This window comes from Mya arenaria, chromosome 16 (assembly GCF_026914265.1).
Source record: "Mya arenaria isolate MELC-2E11 chromosome 16, ASM2691426v1".
NCBI lineage: Eukaryota > Metazoa > Mollusca > Bivalvia > Myida > Myidae > Mya > Mya arenaria.
Window position 1 is genome coordinate 52,257,820 of NC_069137.1, and position 13,227 is coordinate 52,271,046.

Here is a 13,227-nt window from a genome sequence, read left to right on the forward strand (position 1 = left end):
CATGGCCATTGTAAATGAGTAATGTGATGTTCATACAGTTATGTTGCAGACGACAAATTATTAATTATTATAAACAAGAACTAGGTAGCATATAATTATAATGAGGATAAAACATGAGCATTCAGCTGATACTGAAGACATTTTTTAAAAAAAGTAAAAGATGAGTATATGGTCACCTTAGTGCAAGAACTCAATATCTGCTTCTATACCTATATGCAGTTATTGAGTTATTGCACTAAGGTGATTTATTATATTCTTGTAACAATAACATTCAATACTCAGATTTAAAGATTTAACTTCAACACTATCCATTTCATAAAATATGTCGATTTAACTGCAACATCAGTAAAACATTCCTTTGACCAAATGCATGAGTATAATCCCTGATTAACAGTAAATAAAACAATTCTTTTTAATGTCACATGTCAAAAGCATTATCACATTTGAAAAAAAACTATATTGTTTACACACAAAAAACTAATAGTTAAGGAAAAATATGAATGCAATAAATTTCCCATTGAGGTCAAACATAAGAACATTACTCAACTTTTATTAATACTTCATTTTTTCAAACCAAAAGATTTAAGGGGTTGACTTCCATTTTCAAAAACTAGTAACTAGTATATTTTTTAAAGCAAATTTCAATATCTGCAATATATTTCCATCACATAAGTGGTTTGTTTATAGTAAGTATAATTGTAGAATAAGTCTGAATTTGAAAATAAATATATAAAAAAGTAACAGAAAAAATGCATGGATTATTTTTTAATTGAAAATGAAAACAAAAGTGAGCTTTACAATTTTCAACAAAAATGTTTTATCATTTGAATGTGGAGGGCAACATAAGTGAATGAAAAAGTTAATGCTAAAATATATTTAAGGCTTATACTAAGAATAACTGATAATCTATTGAAAAAATAATGGATTGAAAGTTACTACTACATGGTCTTAATTAAGCAGTGCAATGTACATGAGTGTCAAGTTTAGAAGTTGTTAATAACTTTCCTGCTTGTACATGAACGAAAGCAAGTACTTTTTGTTTTTGATTGTTTTCCTTTAAAGCATTGATATATAATAAAGAAAAATCAACTATCACACATGTCAGAAAATAAATTGTTTTATTTCTGATAAAAATAGGATAGAACTCTATCGCTAAACTATGACAAAAACAGTGCTATTACTTTGATATTAAGTCTTCTTGATGTTTTTGTTATGAGTAATATCCCAAAATATGACATTATATAAATATTGCATGGCTTCCAGTGTGACAATACAATATTTGACCGAACGTTGACACTATGTTCTGTCACACTGAAAGCCATGCAATATGTATTTTATTATACCGAACACAGTTACATTTATATACATATATAAGATTTTTTCCATAACACAACTTTAAAGTTTAATCAATTCATTCTGTAATTATTGTTTGTTTACATTAACTGTCATTTTTTATAAATGTCGTTTAGAAATAAGGCACACACCGGTTGTAACCAGATTCACAATACATTTTAATACATGTAAGCAATTTTCATAGTTCCACAGGCAATTATTTTTCCAATTTTTACACTGAAAACTATCAGTTTTTTGCAATACAGTGTCAAATTATGTTTAGCTCGATGCCACCTGTTTTTTCTCTTTCATTCAACTTAATAAAATATTGATACTTGAACACAAGCACCCTTTTTTTCTGTATTAAAATCCGGATCTTGGTCAACGGGGTGGGGGGTGGGGGTGGGTAACTGATAACTGTGGTCTTGAGCCTATTGAAGCAGCATTTTTTTCAGAAACATACTTCAAAACTACTATAGTTCAACTTAAGGCTATATGCAGGCTATATGCAACACATACTGAAAGTTTAACAATGATATATTAAACACTAAATGAATGAGACAAGTATTAGCACCTGTTGTTTTTATAAAAAAAACAGAAACAGCCATTTCCCTCAAACGGTATGCCGCAAACCTTTGAAGAGCCATTATTTCCTTATGCATTGGAATAATTTGACCAAGTAAAGTTTTCCTTGTAGCTTTAAATAATGTCTATAGAACAGACTTCAATAAATGGCCTGCCTACCCTTTTAAGATTTTTTTCTAAGCAAAATAAGGTTTTTCCATTCATTGGCTTAGTGTTTTATATAAAAAAGACAAAGAGCCGAACTGAAATGCTTCAACTTGTCAAAATTTTGCTTTTCTGGTCCACTTATATACAAAGGTAACAGAACTGTTAAGTTTAACAAAAGAAATTTAGTGATTATGTTTTTATAGACAGTCTAAACACCACTATATGCCAAATTGTATGCTTCTGGGACAAATGGCACAACAAAGGAAATGACAAAACTGAAAGATTCATGACAACTGCTAGTGTTTTCATGTATGAGGTGGCTACATGATGTAGAAAATGCACAGATAGCATTATTATGCCTATCTTTTAAAAAAAAATACTTTAAGTATCTGTTCTGAAGGCTAGATTTGGCATTATTAATTCAGAGTACAGCACTTCACCATTGTCTATAAGTTGCTTATTACACCTGATTTGCTATAAATCTCACTCTTTGGAATCATTTGCACATAAACAAGCACTACAGAAATGACTTACATCTTCAATCTTCTAAAATATTGGATTCAGAGCTGCATCTCCTTGATTCGGATTGCAGGACTAACGCCGGGGGGGGGGGGGGGGGGGGAAGCCGCAGCTAACTAGAGCTTATTGGCACATCATGATCTGCAAGCAAGACACAAAAGCAATATTTTACACTAATAAAACTATTTGCCACCACTGTTAAAGTTTAAAAAAGGCCTGTAAACACTCATTTGAGGCATACACAATCTTTTATGAATCATAAATGTGATAAATATGCAGAAAAGTACAATTTTCAGGACAATTTTATGAAATATATAGTCTTTTAATAACCAGTTATTAACAACTCAAACGTTAATCTCATCTAATTGAGTACCCAGATGCATTAAAACCAGACATGCTTAGAATTTCTTCTTACTTGGAGACGGAATTCCTTTCTCGGAAATCCTTGCCGAGAACAGGTATGGAAAACCACACGAGACCACATTTTGACCAGCACTGGTTCTAGTCCTTGAAAATTCCTCTGTGGCTACAGCAACCAGGCTGGCTATTGAAATAAGCAATAAATTAGGGTTTTTAAGACATTTATAATGTATTAAGGTTGCTTTTTTAAATGCATGAATTGAAAAGGCTCTTAAATTTTTATGAAAGCGGCTCACTTTTTTATTTCTTTTGCCTTGAGAAATGGCAAGCTTTTAAATGTATAAACTAGATAAATGAATGAGTATATTATATAAAATTTAATTAATGAATTAATGAAAGGTTGCATAATTTCTTTAAAAAAGGATCTCATTGTGTTGCTGTGATTGTTGAAGTTTTCTTGTCCATAAGCTGAAAATCATATGCACACTAATGCACCAGTCAATTGTAACCACGGCCCCCTCAGGTCTGGGGGTATAACGGGGAAAAGGGCCGTGTTTTTACTTTCCAGGTGGCCCCGCAGGGCCGGGTGACCGCGGAGATTGGGCCTTATATAGAATCTCTGGGGTGCGGGGGCATTTGGCTGGGGTTTAACCATCAGTTTGTCCCCGCAGGCCGGGGTTGGCTGGACCAAAAGTCAAATTTCCAGGCTAGTCCCCGGACCTGGGGGGGGGGGGCTGTGGTAACAATTCACTGGTGCATGAAGAAAACATCATGCTGCATCCTATGTGCAGTAAGTTATGCTTAATGCCTTATAGAATTTGCAATTGATGTAATGTTTGCTTACAAGAGCAAACAAAATGTGCGAACAGATGCACAATACAGACCAAAGCCTAATACAAGTCAGCAGTTTCATTAGAAAATAATTATTATCATAATTATTAAAGCCGCACAAGAAATGATTAATAAACAACATGAAAAAAAATCATTAGGAATGGATCAAACAGTATCAATGGTCTTATATGACCAAACTCACTCACTTTATACTTCAGTTTGGATACAATTTTCCATTATAAGATCTTGAAGTGCTAACAAATTTTAGCATGTCGGCATGTTGGCATACACCAAGTACAGCTCGGCCGGGTGGCGGGCGGGCTGTCTGGCTGGTTCATCATCGTTTCCTCCCGGGTCTGTTTAAAATAATAAGAAAGGAAACATAATAACCGCTCAACACCTACTCAAACATACAATCATTGACACCCTTATAGCCTATACAACATACCCAATCAACACATTTCTGGCATACCAGTTTAAATTGATGGAATTCAATATCTATTTGAGAGCTGGCTTTAATTTCAAACGGTAAAAACTATATCAATATGTTTGAAACAGTGAAATATTGTTTTTATTGTTTATAAATGTCTATAAATCACCACAAAGCATATATAATAAAAATGTTTTGAATTTTGCTATGCCTATGCTTTACTATATTAGAGCTGGCATTGTAAATGTCTTGTTAATTTTACATGAACAATATTGCCTTTTTAGTAATTCGTATACATGTACTATCAGTAGACTGTGTTTTAAGAACAAATTGAGAAGAATATATTTCTCTACCATATTCAATCTCAAGTCAAAACAGCTGTTAGGAAGAGTAAATTGCACACCTACAATGATGTTAAAAACTTCTGAAAAATATTGCAAAAACCGCCACTTATTTTGTGCTGAACTGATGACCCCGCATTTTCTGATTATATGCAGGAGAAAAAAGGTTTTAATGACATTGCTTGTCGGGAGGGGAAACCACTCCCGAACCCACCCCATTTACATAATGAATTACTTAAATGTCATTTTTTACTTTGTAGGAAAATTGTCTTGCATGCTTATACATGCCTTCAGCTGAATAATTTTGAAGAGGTTAACTTAAAAAAATTCTGTGCGGAAATATGTGCCAGTTTAAGCACGACATGTCAATACAATTCATCTCGCCTAAAGGTATCCTTCTGAAAACCTTTGTAAAAAAATCACCAGAAAGACACTGTAGCTCTGTTGAGAGGGGAAACCCCTCCCGAACCCTCCCCTGAAAAACAAATTATGAATTACTAAACATTTTATTTCATTATTTGTGCTGAAGTGGTTTTCTGTAATTTCATTCATACATCGTTATCGCTTAAAGTATTCGCGAGTCATCTGCCCCACTCTGCCATGAAAAAAAAATATTAATTTTTATTTTATCATCTGTGAGACAGCCCCTTAAATGGGCGGACGAGTCTAGCCTGTGTGACCAGCTGCCCGTTTAACTCTTAGGCCACACCAAATTAATGTTTAGTTCCTCGGATTTTTGCCAACAAAATTGGAGAGAGCGAGCGAAAAAAAAATAAAATAAAAGTTTGTCAGTTTTCATAAAAACCGAAGCGAGCGAAGAGCGAAAAATATATTTTTCCTTATATTCAATATAAATAAGAAAGATTGTTCAAAATAATTGCCCTTAAACCCATTTTAATGCCATCTTGAACTGAACCTCTAATGGACATTGGGAAAATGTCGGAATACATACTATTTATTCATCCGTGTTTAGTACAAACATTATATCGATAAATCTAATGTCTTATATAAATAAAACATACTTTAATATGACGATCATTCATAATAATAAATAACCCTGCTTTTAGTAAAAAGTTTGAAACGACTTATATAAATCTGCCTGAATCAGTTTAACATCATATGCAACTGTATTTAGACATAACTTAGGATTGATTTGGGATTTGTAAAAAATGATCACTTACACAGGCATCATCAAACATCAGACTCCATATAACATAGACTAAATTCTGTTTTTATTATCACAGGAAATGCAATGACATGTGCTTATTAAAACAAAAAGAACAAGGGTATTTTTCAGAGTACTTTTTTGGGTTATTGAGATGTGTTTATGAACCAGCCAATTCCAATTCCGGAATAGCGGGGACTTTGACTTCTGGTCTCTCAAAACCCGGGTAAAATACCCGACTGCAGGGACACACTGCTGGTAAAATCCCTGCCAAATGGCCACGCAACCCCGAATACCTATGTGAAGCCCACTCCTGTCTATCTTCAATATGAAGACAAAACCACTTTCACTAGGCACTTCGGGGCCACCTGAAAGGTAAAAACACAGCCCATTGCCTCTGCTGTTCCCGGTATACACCTGGAACAAGGGCGAGAGGTGGGCGGGGCAGTGGTTACAATTGAAAAGTATATTACAATCCCGGATTATGCTGCAAATAAAAACAAAATATAAGGTGATAAACTTAGCCGCTTACTTTTGTTGAGGTATATCCAGACCAGTGTTTATATCGCTATTTGTGAAAGGATATTTGTTCATAACTGTTGTTTTGTCAGTATTTGATCAAAAATGAGCTTGATACATCAATTTGGACCAAACAATGACTCATGTTCCAGTTAAATTGACCTGTCCGATTTCCATTAAAAACGAGTCACTAATTACGCAATATAATCGCTACCAGTCTTAGATACACATGCTTTATTGCATAATGATTGCTTTAAATAATGATCCTTTAGTGCATAGGACGATCAACAATGACTTCAAGCATGCTTAAAACGTATTTATTGTAAAAAATAAGATTTGATTTCCAAACTTCGAGCCACATTGTTTATACCGGAAGCCGCCATTTTGATTGAATTTATTGAAACCCATGCTTAACCGATCGATATACAGTATAAAAACACTACGCATCGGTAACTTCCCTTTACAAAAACACGAAAACTAGCGTAGAAAAAATATACTTGATTATTTTTAGCCTTTAAATAAATTATTACCTGAAAAAATCTACTTGGCGATCAAAATGGAGGTGCGGGCGCACAAAAAAAATAAAAAATATTTTTTTACATTTTCAAAAAAATAGGAGCGGTAAATCCGCGGAACGAAATATCAATTTGGTGTGGCCTTACCAACTTAAGTTGGTAAGAGCGCCGTGCTAGTGTTCCTGCAGCCGTGAGTCTGAGCCCCACACCAGGCACACTTTTCTTCTCAGGTTTACCATAATCATGCACAATGATTTGTAATGAAAAACAAATTTAGTGTTCACTCCTTAGCGATGAAAAAGTCATTTGAAGGACTAAAAATCTAAAATATTGAAAAAAATCAACTTTTATGTAGTTTTGAGGTTCAGTATTTAATAAGCATGACTTATATATCCGATGCAACATAAAAAGCTGTAATTAGGAGTAGAACAATTTTCATGAAAAGAATATTTTATTAGATTTCTATTCAAAAAGCATAGATTTACGCTTTCCCTGAAATGTCGTAAAGCAAAAATAATATGTTTGAGAGTCAAATTTATCGGGACTTCCCAATCAACAATATCTTGTGGATTTGTGTTGATTGCAGCTATTTTTAAAAATATATGCATTTTTGTAACCCGGAAATGAATTTCAACCGCGAAAATTCATTATTTTTCTAAATAACATTCTTATTTGACAAAATATTATCAGGATCTCTCAAGACATTGTTGGATAAGTATTCTGTGGCATTTTGACATAATGACGAAGTACTTATTGCGACACACTTTTTCGTAATAATGTGAATGCTTTTTGATCCATAATCCATTAAAAGCTTTTTTTTTGTTAAATTTGTTCAACTCCTAAATAACATGTTGCCAAAAATAAATGTTTCAAACCCCAAAAAGATCGTTTCTCAAATCTAAATAAAACAAGCATTTTCAACGTTTTCGTTTTTGACCTTCCCCACCCACTTTGGAATTGATGTGGATGCCGTTTGCACCACTTTAGCTTGTTCATTACGTAAAAAACAACGTTATGTCATTATGGTGTCCAAACAGCAACGTATGAGCGATTGAATTTACAATAACAAGTATAATTCTTAGTTCAACTCACCGTGAAAACAATGTTAAATCCGTGTTATTGCATCATGATATTGATATATGCAAATCATTGTTTACATCAACTGTCGCAAAATGCGCATAAATACATTTATCTGAATTATTTAGATATCCGGTTTAGATGGTATTTTTTAAGATGTGGGGTTAAAAAACAAATGTTATGACAAACCCTGTTCGTTTTGTATTATTATTGCAGAGTTAAAAGAAGTACTCTTTAGACGTGTATTCATTATATGTGTTCTCCACTCCTTTTATGGAAGTGCCGAAGGTGGATTGTACATGTACCTCGGGTATTTCCGTATTGATTTTCATTGGTTAACATAGGTCAAACCCGGCCCTAAACATGTACAATTTGCTTGCCGGCATGCACGCGCTTTATATGAACAATGTATGACGAGCTTTTCTGGTTCTCATTTTCACGGTTCAGTGATGCCCAAATTTGTTAATGCCTATCACTCCGGCAAAAAATAAGTAGTCCCTTGCATACACGTACAAACCATAAGAGGGCTTGTACAGACAAACGCTTCGCGTTTGTTTTCAAGCCCGTATTAAATTATAATACATATGATATTGAAAAAAATATGACATTTTTTTTTATTGGAGACGGGAGTTCCTGTGTTTTTTTTTATTACGGTCTTGAAGTCGAACGCGGAGCAAGTCTTCAACGGTAAATATGTGTGTAGTGGACTATTCATTTTCATTGCCGGAGTGATGGGTATAAAATTGGGCACCACCAAAAATTAAAATTGGAGACCAGACAAGCCTCTTTCATTCATTGCTCACATAAAAATGCTATTAAGGATTCATTATAGATTTAGTATAACACCACGTCCGCAGAGAGGGCTTGAATAATAATATACTTATTATTAGAACTAATTTACTCGTACTATAATTAAGGACGTTAATAAATAAATGATAAAAACTAAAAAAAAAATTTTCCACACGTCAAATTAAGAGTTAATAATACGAAATACATATCATGGCCCAACTTCTCAGACTTTCAAGGTTATAATGTTGCTTACTTCTCCACTGTGAACTTTCATATCGTTACTGCTCTAGACATTAAGATGGACGACAGTACTTATACGGCAATAATTTGATTTGGACAACTTTCTTTCTTTGCCGGAGTGATATAGCTATCTTGTTGGCTCCACTGAACTTTTAAAATGGAAACCAGAAAGATATGTCATTCATTGCTAAAAAAAGCGCGTGCAGGCCGGCAATCAGTGTACATGTTTTTTGCATGCACATATATATATTTATTTATGTACATGATTGGACAAGAAAAACATACATTTGACAAACTGATGCATTTGAGTAAGATTAAACTGATTCAATGCATTATAAAATAGTGGCTGTTCAAAGGTTCTGAGCTTTTCATTTGGCCGAAAGGGATGTTATTGCTCTTTTATGAAATTACCAAATGTTCTAATACTGTAATATTCTTTAAGTACTGAATAGACTCTTGTCAAACTTCAGTTTTTATTGCATTTAGCTTTAAAATGAACTTAAGTTAAAGCATCTTTAAAACTCTGTTTTGTCAATGATTTCAATTTGCTCAAATACCATTTTGATCAAGATCCTTCTGTCAGTTCAGAAAACGAGTGTTTGTGTTCTGAATTAAATTTCCAGGGTTCTCAGTAAGATTTGGTTGAACCCTCTTAAAATAGAGTGATCGACCAGTAACTACTTATTCTAGTATAAGTGGCACTCATAGTTGAAATCAAGACATAGAAATGTATAACAAACATAAAACTTGAGTATTAAACCTTAAACTTTTTACTTAATAATGCATTTATATAAAATATTAATTACTGATAACATGATTGTAACCGTGTATATAATAGCTGAAAACGCACAAACATTAAATGATTGGTGAGTGCTAAACGTTTACAGTGATCTAAAAACATATCGAGTAATATTATCACCCTTCGGGGTAAATATTGTGAGAGGGTTATGATAAGCCATTTGTGCATAAATACTTGTTAATAATTTAAAATGTCTAAAACATACTGGGCCTTTAACAGTCATGTGAAATGGAAATTTGTTTTTGACTTTGTACGTGCTAGATTTAGAATACATGTACAATTGTCTTGCAATTTTTTATCATAAAACATCGTATTATTTACTCTCATACTGGGGTTAAAATGTGTCATCAAAGTTAAGAGAGGTCATTCGGATATACATACACTAAGATAATTTAACATTACTTAAATATATTGGGCCTTTTAAAGTCTTGAACATTTTAAGATGAACTTATTCAAACAATTTTGTTACCCACCAGATGTAGAAAATAAACATATTTATTGGAAGGCAAGACAAAGGGGTAACTGTGGATTATCTAAATTTGTAAAAAATAACGTTTGTGCATCCATATTTCTTTGCTATAATGTATTAAACATATCTCTTTTAGGATGTAGCTTATTTTAACAAGGCTGTTTAAAATATCAATGAGTTGAAATTTTGTACATTTTAATTATTTAACTGTTAACATGCTGCTTGTCAAATTCATTGATAATTTCAAACACTTAATGGTATTTTAAAAATAATAATAATTTATTGTTAAGCTTATTCTGTTGTATTGGTCTTAATAAAAGCAGAATTTGTATTTGCCTTTAAATTATAAACAGCAAATTAGTTTCATATAAAACATTTTGCAACAGTTTTTTTTTTTACTTTCTGTGGTGTTATGTGTTTTTTGCTTTAAAAAACAATAAGTTTTTCATCCTTTTGTGTTATTGTTAGAATTAATTAAGTAAATGTTTGGCCATGATTAAGCATCGTATTTAAATTGATTTTTGCTCAATCAATTCTAGTAAAAAATGTGATAACTTTTATTTATTTTCTGTGTGTTACATATTCGTCAAATGCGTTTGTGCACTTTATCTCAAATGCATGGTAGGTCCAGTTCAAATGAGAAGGACAACTAAAATTTTGATATATAGTATACTGTATAAGATAGAGTGTATACGATACATTTATAGATGCTTGAGTATATATTAAATACATTGTCAACAGCAGCAGAACTGCTTGTTATTTTACATGGGGTGAAATACTTATAAATTGCACTAAAATATTTTTTACTCCTAGTATATTTTACTTAGTCATTATTTAAACTTAAACAATGATGTCCGGAAATAATACTTCAAGCCCGTAAAGGCAGCTTTAGTTCATATTAAGTTTAAAGTAATTATGTTGTATAATTTTATTGGAAAGTCAATTTTGCTTAATAGAAGTATGATGACCGATGGGTTAGGGTTAGGGTTACCCAGTCACCATAACACATATATTTAATATAGTTTTCGAATGTGCTTTACATTTCGTTTTTACATGGTAAATTCTCAGTACTCACATACTCAATGTTTGAGAAATGCTTACATGTTTTGTCAAGGAATTTCTAATTCTAGTATGTGTTCCTCCCTTACTACATTACATGATCAAGGAGTAAATGTCGACTTTTTCTATAATCAAATATAAAACTAGAAACTTGTGAAACATACCAAGGTTATTTGTTCATCAACGTCAATTCCAAATAATAAAAAATAAACAAAGAAACTACAAATTATACTTTGCTGCCAGCAGGGCTCGAGTCCGTGTCTTCTATGTCTGCAATCGTTATCCGTTAGACCAGTGTATACTGATTTTATTGTTTTATTAACAAACAAAACAATGTCAACATTGAAATGAAACATGTCAATATGAGAATGTACTGTTTAAATAAGAATTTGATAAAATCTTTATGTGTTCCATTCATCGTATTAACTATTGGCTGTACTGACTTTTATCTTCCTCTTTTTATGTATACTATTTTCTTATTCACCTTGTTTAGCCCAACCTATTTACTGACGAACAATTATATGTCCATCAATGTGGAACGAATCTCTTTAAAACATATATCTTAGAAATGACGCGAAAACAGTACTGTTTTGATAACTTTTGACGTGTTCTGACCGATATAATCGATGGCCGTATTTCTAAGCCCCATATTGACATATTGCAACGCATAATGCATTTTTTTACCAATGTTCTCTTTATCTATGAGTTCTAATCATGATTTGCATCTTGAACTTGGAAGGCAATTAAAGCATTGCTTTGCATGATCGATTATGCAATTTCTGTCTACTGAAATATAATATAACTGAAATTGTTTGTGAATGCCATGCCTTTTTTCGTTGTAAAACAATATACACATATAAGGAATCAATATTTGTTAAATTGGTATGAATCTGGTGATGATCTGAATAGTTGTTATGCCCTACTATCCACAAATGACTTTAACACAATAAGAAAATTAACTGTGTACATATTTCATCTTATGAATTGTATCAAGGAATAAGAATAATTACGCTTTTTGTACACTTTTCATCTCATGAATAAATTTAATATGACACAACTTAAAGCAGTACGTATGATGTTTACTATTTTGAAATGTATTTTTGGCCGGAGGCCTTTATTTACAAAATAAACTCTTGACTTAAGTGTACATGCTATATTCATTTTCCATCTTCTTTGCGGTCATTAACAGCATAGAGATACATGGAAACATATCTCATTCAACTTGTTAACGCAGACCGTTCCTTTCTAAGATTTGAATAATCCAAAAGGACGCGTTCACAAAAAAAGAAATTGTTTTTCTAATATATCCCTTTCCAGAATCAATCATGGAAATTCGTTTGATCTACGGTATTGAAAGTTAACAGCATTCAAATCAAGTTGATAAATGTTCAATATTTGCCCTTGATATCAGTAAATTTGATTACTGTAATTAACATATTGCAAACTAGTTTACTCAAAATTAGTTCGAGTGTTCTAAATCCTTGAAATGCACCCACTTTTTTGTTGGTTTGATCGCCATAAGTTGTATGTTCACTTGATCTATCCAAAATAGTCATTAGAACTGTTTTCCCAGAAAACGGTCAAGAGTGTTATTCTATAAACTGACTATCAGTTTTCGTCATAATGGAGCTAAACAAATAAGTGTAAACTAAATGGGTTTGCATTCAATAATTTAATTCTAAAGGATGTACATGTTATTTAATAGACACAATATTAACTTTAGGTCTTTAGGTCACTAGCAGCAACTCGATTTATTAACCAGCAATTTTACAAAAGAATGTCAATAATGTATAGCATATATTTAAATACAAATATTAATGTCCAAAGTCCAAAACTTTACAAGGTATCTTTAGTGATCCTGGAATTTAAATGCTCATACAATTAAATCCAATGAAATATTTAGCAAACTATATGAGCACAATTTGTATCCAACACAATTTTATATTTATTTCCACACCATCTTTCACGGGTTTGGGAATTTGCTGCTTGCAAGACGGGAAGCCAGTGGCCTATGCTTCCAAAACGCTTACGCATCCTGAGGTTTCTTACG

The 13,227-nt window shown here is 32.5% G+C and overlaps 1 protein-coding gene across 1 annotated transcript in view; it reads left to right on the top strand.

The window, feature by feature from the left end:
• Positions 1–13,227, top strand: part of LOC128221034 (cilia- and flagella-associated protein 58-like) — a 67,268-nt gene that overhangs the window by 729 nt on the left and 53,312 nt on the right. The window lies entirely within an intron of this gene.